This window comes from Haliaeetus albicilla, chromosome 13 (genome assembly GCF_947461875.1).
Source record: "Haliaeetus albicilla chromosome 13, bHalAlb1.1, whole genome shotgun sequence".
In the NCBI taxonomy this organism is placed as follows: domain Eukaryota; kingdom Metazoa; phylum Chordata; class Aves; order Accipitriformes; family Accipitridae; genus Haliaeetus; species Haliaeetus albicilla.
Window position 1 is genome coordinate 15,855,098 of NC_091495.1, and position 19,115 is coordinate 15,874,212.

General features: G+C 41.9%; 1 long non-coding RNA gene across 4 annotated transcripts in view; it reads right to left on the bottom strand.

The window, feature by feature from the left end:
• The window catches only part of LOC104320811 (uncharacterized), a 73,836-nt gene that overhangs the window by 27,086 nt on the left and 27,635 nt on the right, over positions 1-19,115 (bottom strand). The gene's annotated exons all lie outside the window — the stretch shown is intronic.

Consider the following 19,115-nt stretch of genomic DNA (forward strand, 5'->3'; position numbering starts at 1 on the left):
AGAAAGAAAGAAAGAAAAAAAAAAATCCTTGTACATCATTATCATAATTAGAGCTGAAAAAAAAGATGACAATTTAATCCTATAAAATATATTGGTATTCAACATTTTTTTCCTAACCTGGGATGAATAAGTAAACATCACTTGTTTTTCAATTTTTTTTAAAAAAGAGTTTTCAATAAGAAATAAAACTTTGGTGTTATTTTTTGGAAGAAATTCCAATTTTTAGTATTCATGAACTGGAAAATCTTGTTTTAATTTGCTTGGCTCTTTTCCTATGGCATTTCTCATGAGAGCTACAGGAGTGACCGTCTGCACCCCTCATCCTCTTCTATGGGAAAATGACTGCCATAATGTACCAAGCTGCTCAAAGAGAACCAGGATTCTGCTGCTTAGTGGTAAATACCAGTTGGCAAGCAAGCTCAGACCAGCAAAGAGACTGGGAGCAGTAGGCACATAAACTATAAATTCACTGAAGAAATACACCACAAAAAGGAAATGCAGAATTTACTCAAAATTAAATAGCCTTAAAATGGAAGGCTCCATTTTCTTTTCTGAAAGAAAAATAAAACAATATAATGTTAAAAAATTAGAAGGTGGGGGTTTTTTTCTCATAACGTTAATTTTTCAGAAGGTGCATTATAATGTCATCATGATGGCAGATTCCTGCCCTGTCTGGATCTGTCCCTTTGAATCCCTGATATTTCATAATCCCTAAAAGATAAATCTGTTCTCAAAATCACTTCTGAATATGAGGCAAAAAGCAGGTTAGGGCACAAGTGGTAGAGAAGCTACAGTAATATTTTCTTCAGGTCTCTTCAGGAAATTCTCCGTGTTAGGGGAGCATACAAAGCTTAGGCCTCTGAACGTGTAGGTATCACAACACTATTCTAATACAGGGAAGCAGGTCAGTTTGCTAGTTAAAACATACAGAACTGGCCAACACGTCTCCTAACTTCTCTTCCAAGCTCTGCCACTGACCTACTATAGCCTTGCAGAAGTCATTTTGACTATATTTGAAAGGTCTAATATGATAGCTATTTTCTTCCACAAGATGCACAAGACATAACTTATGTCTATGTAATACTACAGAAATTCACAGTCAGAAATGGACTAGGGAAATGGAAAGTGGAAGCAAATATAACAAATGCATATTTGATGTTGTTCTCTAACCCTCTGATTACATAATATGCCCTTCCTCCTGTAGCTGTATTGAGTGGTTCTTGCTGCACACTGTAGGAGATCTATCACATTGGAATTGCTTTTCTCCAGCATGATTTAACATTATTTTATTTTTAAAGCAATTTTTTTTAAATAGAAAGATAAAACAAACTCATGAGAGAAGCTTTCAAAATAAATATTTCTCTTGGGTTTTCTCAGGTATTTTCTTCATATAGAGCAGATTGCTGCACTCTCCCACTTAACACAGGAACTCAAGAGAAGGACAAGAGGAGACAGCTTACACTCTTGAAATGCCCACAGTTGTCTCAGACGACCTGGAGGCCTGTCTAGGCTCAGGGCCACCTTATTTCATACTCAGATGAAAATGCTGCTTGAAGCTGGGCAGGAGACGAGCTTCACCAGCCCAAATCACAGATGGCACGCTTGCCTTCACCATACAATTCACCAGGGGTTGAAATCTGGGAGACACCATTTGGGAGAGCCCACAATGTCACTTCCGAAGCACAAGCTGTGTTGTCTACGGGCAAAAGGCAGGCAGGGTTTCTGGGTGCCAGCGTACAAAAGGAGCCTGTATGCATGAGAGCTCTTATCACTGGCAGACTCTAGGACTTGCAAAGTCAGAGCAATGAAGCCCAAAATACATATATATGCAGAACAAGCCACAAACTTTCCACCCTGATGAAAGCACAATGAGGAAAATCTTTCCGACAGATTCACAGCTGGTTTCAATCTACAGCCTAAGCATATCTAATAGGCCGCCTTTATCAGAGAAGCTCTCATAGGGTTCTGGCTGCTACTGAGGGCAGTTTGCCACTGTGCAGACCCTCAACAAAAGTCAGAGAGGACACTGTGTACTGCCTACACAAACTGAGGCATGGGGTAATAGAGACCATCTGCTACAAATTCTGGCCCTACTTGCACCTTTATTAATCCACTCCAGCTCCTAAGATCTTACTGCAGTTAAGGTAGCTGCCCTATTAAAGTATCAGAAAAATGCAAGACATACCTCTCAAGAATCTTATTTCTTCATATATCACTCTCAGAGGTAAATTAAAGGATTCTACTCATGTGAACACAGAAAGTGAAACCTGGTCTCAAATGCTCCTGGGTGAAACTCTGGCTTCTCTAAAGGCGGCAGGTTTTTCTGTTAGGAGACGTTAAGAGAAGCTACCGTATTCAGTACAAGCGGGATCTTTACCTTTTTTTACAGCACACACTACTTACTAAAAGAGAAAAAGTTCAAAACCCCACATCCATTTATGAAAATTTGCACGCTAGGGACTTGCTGAGAAGTTATTGTGTGCGTGTCATGTAGTAAGTAAAAAAGTACTTCAAATACACATTACTTTATTTTTCCCCCCCAGTGGTTTACCGATTTGTCCTGGGACAATAGAATTTTACAGGGAAGGGGGAGACATCTGTGATTAAGGCGGCTTTCAGCTCTTCTTCCTACAGATACCCCGTGGATATTGCTGTATTCTCCAGAATCTAAGCTTCCACTTAAAAAACAATGAAGTGTCTAGCCCATCTGGGTTTGCGGAAGCAGAATGTAAACAGATGTACTGTTGTCTTATTTTAGAAGCTATAGCAAGCCAGACTGAAACAATAGCACTAAGAAATGTCAACTGCTCCCATTCATCTCAGTGGGGTGGGGTGTTAACTTTGAAGCCTAATTGTGACCACTTTAAAGCCAACCTTTTAACCATTTCATTGCTATTGCCACACCAGAAGCTCCAAAGTAATGAACTTACCCAGCCTCTGTATTTGTATGCATTACTCCGAGATCTTCCATTCACTTGAAAAGGACACTGCATTACAATCGAGCTAGTTTGAATATTGTCTCACTGAAGAAGTTAGCTGAACTGTTTGCTACTGTCTTTCAAAATTAGGGTTAAAAGAAAGTCAAGGGTGAAAGGTTAGCTTCATTGTTGATGCTCTCAAAGTACAACACGTGGGACTTCATGCTTTTTGCTTTGATGGGGTGCCGGGATGGCAGTTCGTTTCAATAAACTGACAAACAGCTATATATAAAACTGAAAATAATTACTATTCAAATAATACAGCACCATCAGTTAGGAGTAAAAAAAGAAATCCTAACGACATGGCAACACATACGTGCAACAATAAAAAAGGGGAAAGAGAGGGGAAAAGGGTCTTCATTTTCAAGAACTTATGACCGCTGTTACCTTAAACCTAAGGTGCATTGGGCCTGGTTCTGAGCATACAGAGAAGTTGCCCTTCTAAAGATGTTTTACATCCCATTTCCATGAAGTTGATGCATTCTTCATCAGTAGTCACTCTGAAGTCAGCACGTGAATTTTCCTCTGGCACCAACAGTTGAGGACTAGCAGCTCTACACACACATCTTTGTAAACGTGACTTCAGATGCCGTGGGAAGTAATGCTGAAAATTATTAGGGCGAGCTGCTCTAGCTTATGTCTCTGAGCATCCAGAAGCCCACCGGCATGAAGCAGGACTCTGGGTCCCAGAAGCCATGGTGCTGCAGAGCACAATGGAGATGCCCGGCCCAGTTTGGTGAGGCTGTGTGCAGCACACCCACCTGCTGGCTCTCTGCTCAGCCAGCCCTCCCACCCATCTCCACTGCAGAACCTTTCTGCAGTGTCTGCCATCACTTCTGCCACAGGTCACGGGTGGTGCAGGACTGCTGCAGAGCAATATATGCACTGTATCAGTAATTATTCCCAGCTCCCACTTCTACAGTTACATCTGCACTGATGTTCCAGCCACGAGCCTTTTTAGTTGTCAGTTTCTTCCAAACATCATGCATGTTAGGCTGAGAAGTCAACACTAACATCACCACTGCACTACTCCGGTCATCATTAGTACATCCATGTTAGGTACCTTAACTAGATAATGCTGACATGTCTGAAGATGCCCTCAATGCAGCTACAGCCAGCAGCTCACTTGGAGTGAAACAGGAAGGGGAGTATCATCTAAGTCAGCTATGTGGCAGAGCTAAGGGAATGTCATCACCCAGCAAAAGATCTTGAACAAGCAGCTGGGACAGGAGTAACCTCTCTAGCTCACACGCGACAACTGGAAGAAAGCAAGGTGAAAGGATCTGCATAACCCACACTACATTTACTGCAAGGTAATTCCTCGAGATTCTCATTCCTGAATAAAACTGTCTTTACTTGGGAAGGTCTTGAACTGGTATAAGAGTGCCTACGTGTGGTAAGGAAGAGGGCTATTTTGGTAGAAGGGGGAAACTTTCCTGTCTACACAATGCCTAGGTGTTTGGGGAAACAAAGCCCTAATTCATGCAGTTCAGGTTCTTTCGCCTGCTGCAAGACAATACTCTGACATTGTTATTAGCACGTTATGAATGCACAATCTTTCCATGTGTAACTTCCACTGTAAGCTCGGCATTAGGGCGTTCGGAGTTTACCCTGACCAATAAAAACACCAGATCCAAACCCCTCTATTATCAAATATCATTGTTTCCTAAATCCTGATCATTAGACCGCAACAGAAGATTTGTAAAATGCTCATGATAGAAAACTGGAAATAAACCTCTGTTTTCACTTAAAAGCCTGCGAGCACTGACTTCACATGCAAAAGGCCTGGTATGGAAAGACAGACAGGCACCTTCCTTTTCTACTGACTTCAATCAGCTGCAGCAAGGTGATCAATTCTCTGCAGAAGGTGCTGAATAAGATCACATATAAGTTCACAGAAGTGTCCGAGTCCTGTCGAACATGTTTTCTGCAGATGCTTAGAGGTACAGAACAAAGGCAGCTGAAAACAGACTTGGTAATTTACAGTTTCACTTTATCACTGTATTAAATTCCCATTCAACATCAATAAGGCACCACACACTTGTTATAGAAAGAATAAACAGCCTCGTAAAAACTAGACTCGCCACTTTTTATTTTGCCTCGCATCCCTCTTCTTTTCAACTGCTAACAAGTAAAACAACCCCCTGACAGCTGGATGTGCAGAAGCCTGTGCCGGCAGTGTCCTGGTCCGGAGCGACGCTGCGGGCTGGAATGCTGACGCTGGCAAGGCTGCCACCGCGTTTACTTAACACTCATTTCTCTCAGTCTGCTTCAGACCAGAAATGCAGGCAATGAAAACCTATTCAACCTTTGAGAACCTCGGCCGTAGCAGCTAGCAGAGCAGGGTCTTTGCAGGTAAATGAAAGAGGCATTCAGAAGACGCTCCCATTCAAGGGAGGTCGAAAGAGAGCCCCCAGCTGTCTCTGGTTACCTTTTATTGGCACGGAAAGGGGGAGGCAGGAGCGGGAAGCTTACAGGACAAATGAAAAACAAGCTTTCTAAGATTCACTGTTCAACCTCAAAACAAAAGCTCAGCAAGTTTAAGCTGAAGGAGCTTAGTTTCATTCCTTTCAGTTTAGTAATTTATTATAGTGAAGAGAATGAAAAAGCTGTTTCAAGTGGTGGACTGAACAGTACCCTGAAACAGAAGTAGAGTGGAAAAAAAATATACGTTATGAATTCAACATGTTTCTCGGGCAAATAATAGCAAATTAGCAAACACATGAGAAAGTGTACCATATTCGTAAGTATCCAAGGATCTTTGGGTGAAAACATTTACATCGTGATGACAGCTGGACAAAACAGCTGTCACAGAAGCATTATTAAGTAGAGGGTATAATCTGTAAACACTTGCCACCCAAATTAAACCAAGGTCTGTTGAGATGGAGGAGAAATGCCTCGTTTCAGGTGGCAGGCGCGATGGCTGCGGACAGCCCGGTGCTGCCTTCCCGAGGAAGCCAGCCCAGGGCAAGGTGAGGGCACCAGAGTGGCACTGGCAGGAGTGTCACTCCATGGAAAGCCCCCAGCAGCCGGGGAGGAGGCATGCTGGCCAGCAGACACCCCTGCCTCTCTCAGCCCATGGGGGCAGGCAGCCCGCAAAGCCCTGCGCTGTCCCAACCTTGCTGCAAGCCCGAATGAAACCTAATATTGTAAGCCCTGCATGATGTGGCAGACTCTCCCCCAGGTGTGGTGGATGCCCAGATTAATTCTGGGTTCACTCCACGCAGTGCCTTAGGAGAGAAGACAGATGGGCCAAAGCTTCCACACAAGCATTAGAAAACCCAGTGCCCCCCATGCAACCATGGGCAGTCTGCCTACCACCCAGCCATGCTACATGGTGGGGCACAGCGCAGGGACCCCAGGACAGCTCGAAGCACCCGTCCTGCAGCCCATAGCGCAGCGCAGCACCCTACAGCCAGCGCAGCACGGTGCCGCACCAGGATCAGCACGCACGCTCGCTTGTGGGGGGTGAAAAGTTAAGTCTCAGCACCACGTGGAGTCTCAGTCCTTCCCATTAAATGAGGACAGTCCCGTGTTCCTGCTTCACAGGATCTTTTAAAGAAATGTGAAGTCCTCGGACGCTGTGAAAGAGGGGACCCCACAAGTATAGATCAGAAATGCCTGCTAAACACGTTCAACAGTGAATTTAACAATTTAACAGATTACATCAGTCAGGAAAACATAATTAATAACCATAATACCTAATATTTACATACTTCTGTATACAAACCTGTTATTCTTCTGTAGAGGTGTACAAACATTACCTAATCAGTCACCTGAGGACACATGGCTTGGCCAAGAAGCCTTGGCTTCTTGATGAATGGCAGAAGTCTTTTAAATTGTGACCTCATGCTCCAAAGTTTGTTGCATTGAATCCAGGTAACACAAGTTTAGCTGCACTTGTGTAAATACCTTGAGATAACTCAGAGCCCTTTATAAATTTAGGTGGCCTTCATAGCACCTAAATTTAGGTGGGTTTATGAGACCTGAAAAATGATACAGACTAAGGTATTAGCAACGTCAACAATTTTTCAAAGACCGATATTTTGCATTTAGGTTATAAGTTTTTGCTACAGTTTTAATTTCTTATCAGCACTTTTCTTAGAGGTAAGCTAGCCAGAGAGCAAACTATCTGGTTGAAACAATGATCTGGATCATAGCATGCTAGCTATCACCTTGATACACAATGAGATATAGAAAAACAGGAAGGATTTGTTTGGAATTCATTTGGCAGTACTGTAGGATTTGCTGTAAGGGAAACTATCCAGGAGTTTATGTAATTCCTTAAATCTTTGAAGAGGTGAAATGGATAAGAAAAAGTTCTTAGAAACACTTAAGAAGAAAAATATGTTACTCATTACAGTAACTTCTTTTTTGTCTAGATCATTCTTTAACTCTCTTAGCATATCTTCAAGCAAACATGGCCTGCCAAAGGTTTCAATCAGACTACTTCTGATCTGTAATCTCTCTGATATAGATCATATCTTAATAAATCATTTCACAGTCTAGAAGAACCATTAGGAGCAAACTACAGCACTTGCAGACAGGATATACAGTAGTCACCTGGCATTACTGTAGGTGATACGAGAGGGTAGAAACAAGGGTCAAAATTCAGTGTTGATATCTGAATATTTAAAAATTGGTGGATAAGGCCTTGATTCCTGTCATTTGTCAAGCAATGCTACTGGAGCTGACCTTAAAAGCTAACAATAAATGTAATGAAAGAATATGACAAGGTACATTGCTATAGAAACCTTACTCAAGGCAACAGAAATCATCCCACTGACATGAGTACGATTTGGTCAAAACCTAGTGTTCAGTGGTGTAAAATGCACACTGAGGAGTGAGAAAAGGTTGGAAGCAACAGGATTTTAATCTCTCAAGCTCAAAGGCTGGATTTATTCTTTTGTCTCAGGTCTTCTTGCAAGACACCCAATACATTTCATACACTACATTAAATAGAGATAAATAAATCAGTATTAGTCTTACTTTCCTAAAAAGAGCACTTACTGGCACCATCCTTTCATCTCTTCTCAGATTTTATGTTGGTGGCAAATCTTGCAGGTGATAGGATAAATACTCTAGCAGACATCTGCTAAACATAATGCAGTTGTATTGTTACTAAAATGGCACTCTTTCTTGTGTTTTTGGTAGCATTCACTTTGTAACATTCTGCTTTCCTGGTGTCCCAAAACATATGTCCCAATCAATAAACAGCCCATTTTTCATCCAGGTCATCCTTGCCCACCTGACTCCTCACTTGCAGAGTTCTTTTAGCACTTATTTGGGCAAGCTACACTTCCCTTTCTATTTTAACTGTTATGTGCAAATGTATGCTAGCCCCTTGTAGAGAATGAACATTGCAACTGTGCCTGCACCTGAGCTCCCACCTGCGTAAACAATATTGGCAGAGTGTTTAGGAGAGTCTTCTGGTTCACATTTCTGTTACTGGGCCAAGTTCAGTTCTGTCACGTGCTGCTCGACTCCTCCTGTTTTCTCCTTGATCCCATGTCCTTTCCTTCCCCTCCTCACAGCCACCCCCAAGCAGAAAAAGGAGCTGGTCCCACCGGGGACAGCTAGAGCCTGCCCAGGGGCTGCTAACAAATCTGGTCCCACACTACCACAGTAGCCCTACCATTAACTTTGAAGTCCTAACCATTTCTGTGGAAAGTCTTCTGTTCACATAACACATTGGCTCAGCAGAGAAGTAGCAATCTTTCAGGGGATTTAGCTTTATTCAAAATGAAATTTTTTTTGCCCATTTAGACATATGAACAGGTGCACCCGTTTTAGCATCCCTGCTAGCCAGGGCAGGAGGACAAACAGAAAGATTTCCAGGAGTGGCCTTCAATGAAGAAAACAAAACTGACTTAAGAGACTCAAAGCCACACAGAAAGACTCTTCCCGTCCAAAAACTGGAATAACGAAAAAGAACAGACCTTGCGGCAATATTATTTGCTAGTGAACGGATACAAGCTCTGTGTGACTCCTGACATGTAGTAATAAATGCAAGAAATGACAGTGTCTTACTTGCAGGGAAAACCAACTGAAAAATTTCATACTGAATATGATTAGAAAACACTAACAATTTGAGTTTTGCTTCAGACATCATCACTATTAACTACCAATTGCACAGGAAACTCACATGACGAGCTTGCTAGGAGGATTTTATAATCTGATTCCCAAAGAATTGCAATAAAAAGCCAAGAAAAAGGTTTGAAATAATGAAATGAAGCAAGTTATCATCAGTAACATTGCATGTACATTGAGCAACAGTATTTACACACCGTGACATGGTAGGTATTTAGGGGTGTTTTGGTAAATATTTTACTGACTCACTTCTTAAGGGCATTTCTGTTAGAATGAGCCCTTGAAAAGGAGACAGACATGGTTTAGAAAAGCATGCAAAAGTAGTTGCAACAGAGGCACAGAAACAGAGATTAATGAACAAGATTAATGAAACTTTAGATATCATCAGTTGTTTATCCGGATGTCTGCAGTTTCCTTTGGTTTAGAAATTGGGCTTACAAGAACACATAGTATTTGTCAAGACAGACATAACCACCAAACTCTTTCACTGCACCTTGACTCCTCCTCCTCTTTTCCTGTATTTGAATGCTAGGCTGTACATGGATAGAAAACTATTACTACGTTTTTACAAATCTTGGGAAAAAGTGTCTCCCAGTTTGGAGAAATCCTTTTCTTATCTGGACACATTTACACAGCATCTCTAAAATCCAGTATGAATACACTACTTACACTTTATGCTGCTGCCACTGTCTCACAGAGCAGACTCAAACTAACTCCGTACATAACCTTAACTCCTGTGAAGTAAAAATGGGTTACACAAAAAATTCCTTCCCACTACTGAGACAGAATGCCCTATGAATTGCACACTGCACAAAACCAGAACAAAACACTTTGGAAGAGGAAGTGACGGTTACAGCATAACTATTTGATGCTGCAGGGGGGAGAAGGCATAACTTAACTTGTTCAAAGCTGCTGGGTTAAACACCTTATTCTTATCACTGATTCCATATAACAGACCTCAGCCAACTGATCTTTATTTGGATAAGTAATTTTGATGACCTCTGGGTCATTAAAGTGTTTCCCCCTTCTCTCTATCATTATGCAGACTGAGGACTGCAAAGTTTTATGAAGTCCATGGGAAGGGGTTTTCCTCACAGGTTTTAAAAACAGCCAAAGTATTTCATTTTCAAAGAAGGTGCAGTGAACTTTGATGAGAGACTTTATCTACTTTCAAGCGTTGCGGCTTTTTTTTTTCTGCAAGGTAACACTAGCAGGATCAGTTTCTGAAAACACACCTGAAAATATTGTGAATACATAATATAAAGTAGGTAACATGGAGGAACTCAGGAGATTCAGCTGCACACAGAATTCTGCACGACTTTACAGACTTTGCTAGGTTACAACTAGCACCAGAGATGGAGGTCTGTATGGTTTCTATTTATGGTTGTCCAAAACCACACTGGAAAATAAAAAGACACATCTGTGAAATACAGTCAGATGGGGTTTCAGAAAAATAACTCCACTTTCATATCTCAGTTGGGTCATGCTTACACAACAGGAACAAATGGTTTGTAATTGAATCAGCTGAACTGGGCTTGTATAAAGAAGACCTGCTGAAGTTTTAAATTTTGTCTTACGATTTCCAATATTCATCTGCAGCTTTTTCTAAGAATTTCCTACTCCTGGGAATTATGAATCTTTCATGAGTCCTCTGATGAACTGTGAGCACATAATGGGAGATTAGGTGATTGAAATTAATTCCTGTGTCCGGTTTGGCACTTAATTAGCTTGGTTTCAAACACTGAATTGGCTATTAAATGTGCTAAAGGTAAGCTACTCTAAACACTAATTAAACTATTTGTAAATTGTTCTAGGATGTTTTAATGTGTTTATATGCCTTGTTCATGAATGTTTCCAGGATTTTAAGTAGTTTAATTTAATATCACCAGTAAAGACTAAGCCTAAAGGTAATACATGTTGATGTGATCAAAGTCTCTTCCTGAATGAATATACAACTCAATGCAATATAACTAACACAATGAAATAAGTTCTGTCAAGTGATACAGGCCAACAAATCACAAACCCAGGAGAAGGCCTACAGGTAGAAGACGCAGCTGTTCCTCTCAATGTCATCCCACACATCTGACTAGAATTTCCAAAACTAAAAAAAAAAAAAAAAAAAAAATCCCCAATCCTCCTTTTGCCCAAAACAAAAATTAGTCAAAAATCATTATAAGAGGATGACATGAATGCAGTCATCCATTCAGCATTAACGCACCTACCAGACTGCCTAATCAGAATCTCACTTCGTATGCAGTCTCTCCTTTTTTCTTGTCCAGAGTAGCATTATTAACATAAGTTTTATGGATTGATTTTTCTAGAGGGAAAAAAACACACACCAGAAAGTAAATGTCAAAGAAAAGTATTTCAAAATTTAAACTAAGCAGTCTTGCTACCTATATTAATAAAATCTAAGCTATAATCTCTCAGGTTTCCCTAGGAAAAATATGCATATTTAAACTCCTGGGGGCAAGGAAGGGGTGGGGGGTGGACAACTGTTGGAAACAGAAACACAGACTTTGACCTAAAGGTAAGAAGAGGAAGAGTGAGAATGTACCCCAGAGGTTCTTCTATTTCCTGTCATCACTATCGGAAAGGACAAGAATTGAGATGGTTCCTGTCTGCTGCTGGCTTACTTTGTGTATTCACTGGTGTTTCACTGCTTCAGTTTAGGGCTCAGCGAGAGCCTTCTCACCCAGGCATCTGTATCAGTTATTAGCAGTAAGACCACAAAGGGGTAAATCAGCAGCAGCAAGGCAGCTTTTTCAGCAGTACAGGAGATAAGCTGTGGAATAGAATGAGGTGCCAAAAAATCTCAAGCCACCTGCCCATCCGCAGCAAGAAAAGCTGTGTGAGGGGCAAGTGGGCGTTTTTTTCCCCTAAGAGAATAAGCAGGACATTTTCTAAATCGAAACATTTCTGACAGCACTATAGTTGATATTGCTGCGTTGAAAGAATGAGACCATGAAACCCACCCGTGGCCATTTCTGAGAGCTGTCCTGCAAATGGCGCATGTCTACATTAGCAACCTCTCTCAGCCTGTGGAAGTGGGTGGCTGTGTGCAGCCTGCCTGTTGGGATGGTCTCTGAGATGCCCTGTCTCCAGGGAATGCTCTAATGGGTCACGGGCAGAGATGAGCATGTCCTTCATGGGAACGTTCCCAGGCACAGCTTAACTAATTACTGGTACTTACACAACACTAATGTCTCTTTAAACTACCATACAACACCTTTGGCTTTCACGAGGCAGCCACCAGTGACCAGCAATCCTCTGTTACTAACAAGTGGTATTTGCAAGGAAAACGATAAGCCCAGGGACGAGTTGCTGGTTTTTGGAGGGTACCTGAGAGACCTCCACATCATCAAAACAGACACCTTAGAATGGACTCCCTGTATAGCATGTTATAATTTTGTGTTATAGGGCTTTGTGGTAACAATCCTTAAAAATTTTCAAGATCTAATACATGCGCATGCATTACAAACAGTCTCACCAGCTAGATTTGCATTCATTGTTACGGCTTAACCTGAAACCTCAAGTTTAAATAACTGCCAGCTGATATTATCAATGTTTGGTTTATGAGTCATTCAGCCAGCACAATGGGCCAAGGAAGCAAACAGCACCTTTACAAACACGTCCTAATTTTTCTGCTGCCGTGTGGAACGGGAGAAGCAGGGAAAGGACACAGGAAGGATTTCAGCCTGAACCAAAATATATGTCCCAAACCAGAGTTATACCTATTAGGCACATGTAAATTCATAAATCAGGTCATGAAGAGAACAGCAGGAAAACAGCTCTGGGACATTAGACCTAATGTTTCAGTATAGTTTCCAGTTTCAGCAAGAAACTTTCTGCTAACTTGCTTCCTATTTAAATTTGCTCCTTCACATAAACCCCAGATTTCTTTAAGTATTGATTTTTTCCTCGGTGAGGCTCCAGAAATTTGAAAAGAGGCAAAGGAGAGGGAAATCACTGCTTTGGATTTGACTTTACACAAAGGTCATTTAAAGAGGAACTGTCTGCCCTCTCACACACACGTGCTAAAGACAAGTTTTGCTAAAATCAGCAGAGCAATCCATTGATGGAAAAGTTCAAAATCTAGTTGTTCTCCTGAGTCTTTTTCTTCTCAGTAGAATTCTGCATCATCCAGGAGCCCAGCAGACTCAGCCTTGCTGGGTGCTGAGCACCTTTTCTGGCCACTGGCTCCAACAAAAGCAGCAGAGACCCAGCAACAGAGAGCAAGATGCAGTTGCCAGCCTCACTCAGATTGCACAGATATGCAATATGCCCAGACTGGAATCATCTGGGATGCATTAGGCTGGGAAATCTCGTCTCTGCTAACATACCTGCTTTTTATTCAGGGCGTATAACAAGAGTTATACGTTAGACTGATAAAATTGTCTGTCAGAACCTGGGTTGGTCACTCTTATCTCAATACTAAAATTAAATATTTCTATGAAAATTAGATTTGACTTTTGTTGCACGAAGTAAATCAAACCCCATTCGTTTTGTTTAAACTGGTGGATTGCAGATATCGGAATAAAACATAAGGAGGGGAGAGGAAAATTATGATAGCTTCTAAACCTGATCACAACTTCAACAGAAACAGACTAAAACCAGCATGCAAATACTGACTTCATGTCTTGTGTTCAGATCCTGCTAGCAATTGTTCAAGTACAAGCATACTTAAATTACAAATGTTTTTCTTATCTGCATCCTTTATTCAGAGGTGTGGACCCTTACTTACACTTCTGTGATGCATGATTAATGTTCAGGGCTTCAGCCTGAGAACAGCAAGGTAACAGCCTCTTTCATGTGTTTTCCAGTACTTCCTTGCTTCAGCCAAATCAAAAACATAGGCAGCACTGCATTACTCAAACTTCTGCCGTGGACAAAAACCAGCCCCAGAAAGTTGCCTGGCCTCCCTGTGTGGTCAGCTGGAGTAGGCAGGCCCTTCCCAGGGGCACTTATTTCCACCATCACCACCCCCACCTCCCCAAATTAACATGCATGGCATGAATTGTCCTCTGGACATGCTTATTTAGCCTCATTGACTATAAACAGGGCTTAGGCGACTAGATGCATTGCTCAAGATAGGCAAGATGAATCTGTTACTGGAACTTAAGCCTCGGGGGGGGGGGGGGGGGGGGAAATCACATTCAGTACGAATGTGGGTGCTTTTTCCTTTAAAAGCAGTAGACCTACGCTGTGGATCCCCAGGGGATCATGCAGCCACTGGGAACTCTGCAACTGCCCTGGCTTCCAGCTTTCTGGTGCAGATCTTGGTGTTGACTTTTGACCTTTTGGAGACCTCTTTCTATAAGGTAACACAGCTTGCTCACTCTCCCCAAAACGCCCAGGAGATGGAGTAAAACAGGAAAGTGAAGGCAATAGCAGCATTCCATCGGGCAGGGAAAGAGTTAAAGCTATGAAGATCAGGAAAGCTGACTTTCCTTAGGAACTCCTACAGTTTCAGTCACTTATTAAAAAGGGATTTATATTTCTGAAGTAAGGATCTGTACTTCCTCCCTCTTCTGAAGCTATACATTTCTCTGCCAGACTGTGATGAAAAGGGCCCTCCCTCGCCCATCGCAAGCCAACGCTGAAGTCATTCTGTTATTCTTTTTCACCTTGCACACATGTTGAGGCTTCTCTGTGGAAGTCTTGCTGAGACACACATGTCATTGTCTCTTGTTCCTCTTTGCTCATGAGGCCTTTTTTTAATCCCAGATTTCTTCTGCACGTAGCTCAAGCAGCAATGTTTCTGGGATTTCAATGAAGGAGGATCCATACATGCAAACAATGCTGTTTTCTGACCGCACATGATCATCTGTTAAAACCAGAAGTCTTTCCTACAAAGAGGATAACATAAAGAGTTCAGACTAGAAGGCCTTGCTCACTTTTTGTTTGAAAGCTCACCTGCTGTGCCTGACTACAGCAGACAAAAGTAGTAAGGTTGGGAAGATGGGCCCCTTTTGCACCACAGCAGGTTTGGACAGATTGCTGCTTTTGGCAGGTGAGTGTGGAACCAGCCACAGGGTGACTTAGCTGCAAGAGACCCCTCTCCTGCCTGCATCGCTAGAGAAATGCTGCAAAGGCTCAGCATCGCTCACAGTACTCCTCCCTGTTGGAAGTGAAAGAAGCAGAGGCTACCAGTGCTCTCTCTTTCAGGCAGTGTTCATCCTTGAGGCTGAACTTAAGGAAATAGTTAGGGATTGTCTAAGATTTTTTTTTTACCTGCTGATATGCATTCTGGGCTGATCCGTGTATGTCAAGGCACTGAAGGCACATGGCTGCAGAGGGACTCCACCAGCCACCTCCCCTTGCCCGATGAGGTCACTTCCATGTATCCAGTCTGTCCTCCCAGTAAAGAAAGGGTCTTTCACAAATGGGCATCACCATCATTTGCCAGAGGAGGTAGAACTCATAGGCAACCTGAACTCTGTGCAGCAAACACACAATGAGCACTGCAGGCTTCAGACCACTCCCAAGATCAGTTCAGATATGATGCAGGTGTAGCCACAGGCTTTGCTTGTGGGAAGCAGAGAAAGTTGGATAGCTGTATGTTGTGTATCTTTGGGGTTCTTAGAATGATGAGAATAAAGTGAAGCAAGATTAAGAGGCATATTAGGCTGTCTCTGACAGATCTTTTCCACTTGTCAGGAGGAGTTTCCCACTGAGCTCCCGGAAGGTGCTGAGCCCCTGAGGACTCCTTGCAGAGGCTGGAATTTGCAGCCACAAATGACACTGTTTTTCTGTGCAAGGCTGAGCTATCAGGAAGGTATCAGTGCAGCCGGTTGCTACTGATACTACAAGCAGAAGACAGAGACAGTGGATCTTTTGTTTATCACCCCTCTGCAGTGTACAGCCCCTTTGTGAATAATAAGCCACCTTTCTGCAGCTCTTGTCTAGTGCAATACAACATTTTTAGGTCAGTTCAGCTAAACTGAATCTGCAATCACCTGGTATCAGTGAGTTAAAATAGTGCTGATAAGAAAAATGTCTGTACGAGAAAATTCTGAGGAGCACAGTGCAAGAATAAGTTAAATCAGAGAGGACGTGTTCTTTCTAATAAATGCAAGTTACTTTTGGCTGGTCTTTGCATCTCAGATTTACTACTCCTACTATGGGAATCATTGTATTGCCTCATTACAGGGCTCATGTGAAGCTGTGCTTACTCATCCTTGCAAAGCACTTCAAGATCAGAGAAAGCAGGGTCTGTAAAACCATAAAGGATACTTCATTACCATTATTATTTGACCACAGCAATGGGGAAATATGCTTTAAAAACGCTTCAGTTCATTAGTTCATAACTATCTTTTAGTAGCTATAAGTTTAGCTGAGAACCTAAAAGCAAAAACCAGCAAGCTGCAAGGTAGCAGGTTCAGACTTTGTACACCTCAATGTAAGCCTATTTTTTTGCCTCACCATAGCTGGTGCTTACTTTTAATACTGTCTTTAATCCAAAGGTAACAAGCAGACATAGAGGTAAAGCAAACGCAAATGAACATGGGACTCGCCCTAAAACATCTGTCTCCCAAAATGTTACCCTCTGGCCCACATCCTGAGTTAGTATCCTTCTCTCTGCATAAGCTTTTGGGGTCTCATTAATGCACCGGGCAAGTTTACACAGCAAAAGGCTGTTAGAGATCCTGAGGTAGCTTTGAGGGAACTGGCTTGTCTACATGGTACAATGCAATGCCATGCACGGATACTAGCTTAGATCCCAGAGGCAATATAGCTGTGTCTGTATAGCAAAGCACCCACGCTAATTAGCCCAGCCCCTGAGGATGCTGCAGGAATGGAGCTAATTAGGTATGCTGAGAGGCACCCCTGTTAATTAGCCCAGGGAGAACACAACAACACTAACTGAGCTTCCGATCACGGGCATTAGCTCAGCGATCTTTATAGTGTACTTGGCTGTGTAGCATAGCTGAGCCCACAGGCTCTTTTGAGTGTCATCCTAAGAACCTAAATATCTTCTTTCAATTCAGTCTCACCATCTGACCCTGCTTTTGCAAGTATTCATAGATTTGTTTTTTTTCTTGATGGTAGGAAAATTAAGTAAATAAATAGATTCAAAAGAATGAAGAAAAAAGCCAGTATAAACCACACTACAATAATCTAGTATTATTAAATTCAGCTACAGGTAGCAACATGCCTGTAGGGAAGCACTGGATATTCCTAACCCATCTTGATAAAAGGCATGCTTTGGCTAGTGGTGCATGTTTTGCAAGCAGCATATCTCTAAAGGTACTGTTAACTCAAGCCAACTCAGCCATAAATACAGACTATGGTATATTAAGTTGTAATCATGCAAGATTTTCCATTACAAGTTTAGGGCTGAATGAAATCATTTAGGCACAGGCCCATACCTAGGAAAGATGGAGCTCGCAATTTTGTCCCCTTCCTTCTCCCCTTGCACCACACAGGAGAATGGGGCTGTTCTGGCTGGTCCTTCTGCCTCCTCCCTCCATCAGACTCCTGGCTCCCCAAGCATCCTTGTCCACAGCTTTGCACAGCCGACATCAGACTCTCCCTACCACTGCCGCTCTCTGGCCTGGATGCCAACGCTAAGCAACATACGTACGCAGTTATGCCTCTAACTTCCACGGGTTGCTATACAACGACACAGGGGTAGATAACAGTCTGTCTCCACTACAGCCAGCACAGATATGAGGATGGCGATGAGACTATTGCTAAGGAGCAATTCCAAATGCCATTCCAACCACCATATCATAGGTATGCATAAAAACACTAAGTTAATGCCTTTCAAAGAGAAAATGTGTGTGCTTCGTGTCGTTCCAGGAGGGAGTTTCATGGTTCTTATTTTTTAAAAACGGAGCACAGTGATTTCCAATTATCTTCCAGGCATGTGTGTAGGAGAACCCAGCTCTTTCCCATATGTTTCAGAAAAATATTTTTGCACATGGGTAACTTCTGAATAGAACCTAAACCCTTAAGTCCTGGCTTAAGTTCTCTGCCACTCTGCAAAAATGCATGGTGAAACTTTAAATCAGTCTCAAGAGCTTATAACATGGAGCTGCTGGAACATTTGAGACAACGAAAATTTTTAAGAAAGTGGATATTATGAAATTATAAATACCAGAGAAGACAGAGGTTTCTTCTGGAATTAATGTGATTCCAGGAGACATAATACTTAGGCTTCTGCTAAAGATGGCTACGTTTTAGGTTTAGAAAAGCAAAAATTTTCAGGCTCTTATGTTCCCAAGAATTTACTATTTAGTATATGGAGGTTGGGGCAGGGGATGTGTGTGTGTGTGTGTGTAATATATCTGAAAATCAAAGTTCAGTATTTAATCTTTACTTCGTATCCTTTAGGAAAAAAAAATCTTAAAAGTATGGTTTCCGTTTATGTAGCTTTATGATACTTGTCAAAATAACATGGTGTGCAAACTGGGATATCTCACACAACCTTGACTTTACAACAGGGGTTCTGGATGTATACCAGATGCACAAAATGGTCATTAACTTGATATGATACGAGAAAGGTGTTGAAGTGAATAACTTATATAGTAGTAATAGTGGTTCTGTCTATGGACATTTTATCTTGCTCTTGAACGGCAAAAAAATACTTTAACACGCCTTGTCTCTAGGCAAGTTTAGAGTGACCTAGAGACTTCTCAGTTTCAGAGTTTGAAATCCACCCCTCCATTTATACTTGGCCAGTGCTCAGACCAAAGCTGCGATATGTCACATTGACTCAGAGAGACCTAAAAAATAGAAAAGAGTGAAATTCTAGGCAGGAGCATCTCCTGACTCTATAAAAGTCAATACTGTGTGCCAAAATAATGAAAATACCCCAACTCTGTTTCCAACTGTATAAATAGCTCAGATTTTTAGCTTCACTGCCAGAACTTGGCTAATACCCTTCAGTTTGTCTGTCCAGCTTTACATCTACTAATAGCTATTTTCTCCTCTTCTATCTATTCAAAACAAAACCTGAAGCACAAAGGTTATCAACTTCCAAAACCTCTTGTGCATAGACAGACCCATAAGGCCTCTGTCAATGAACAACAGCTCATCATT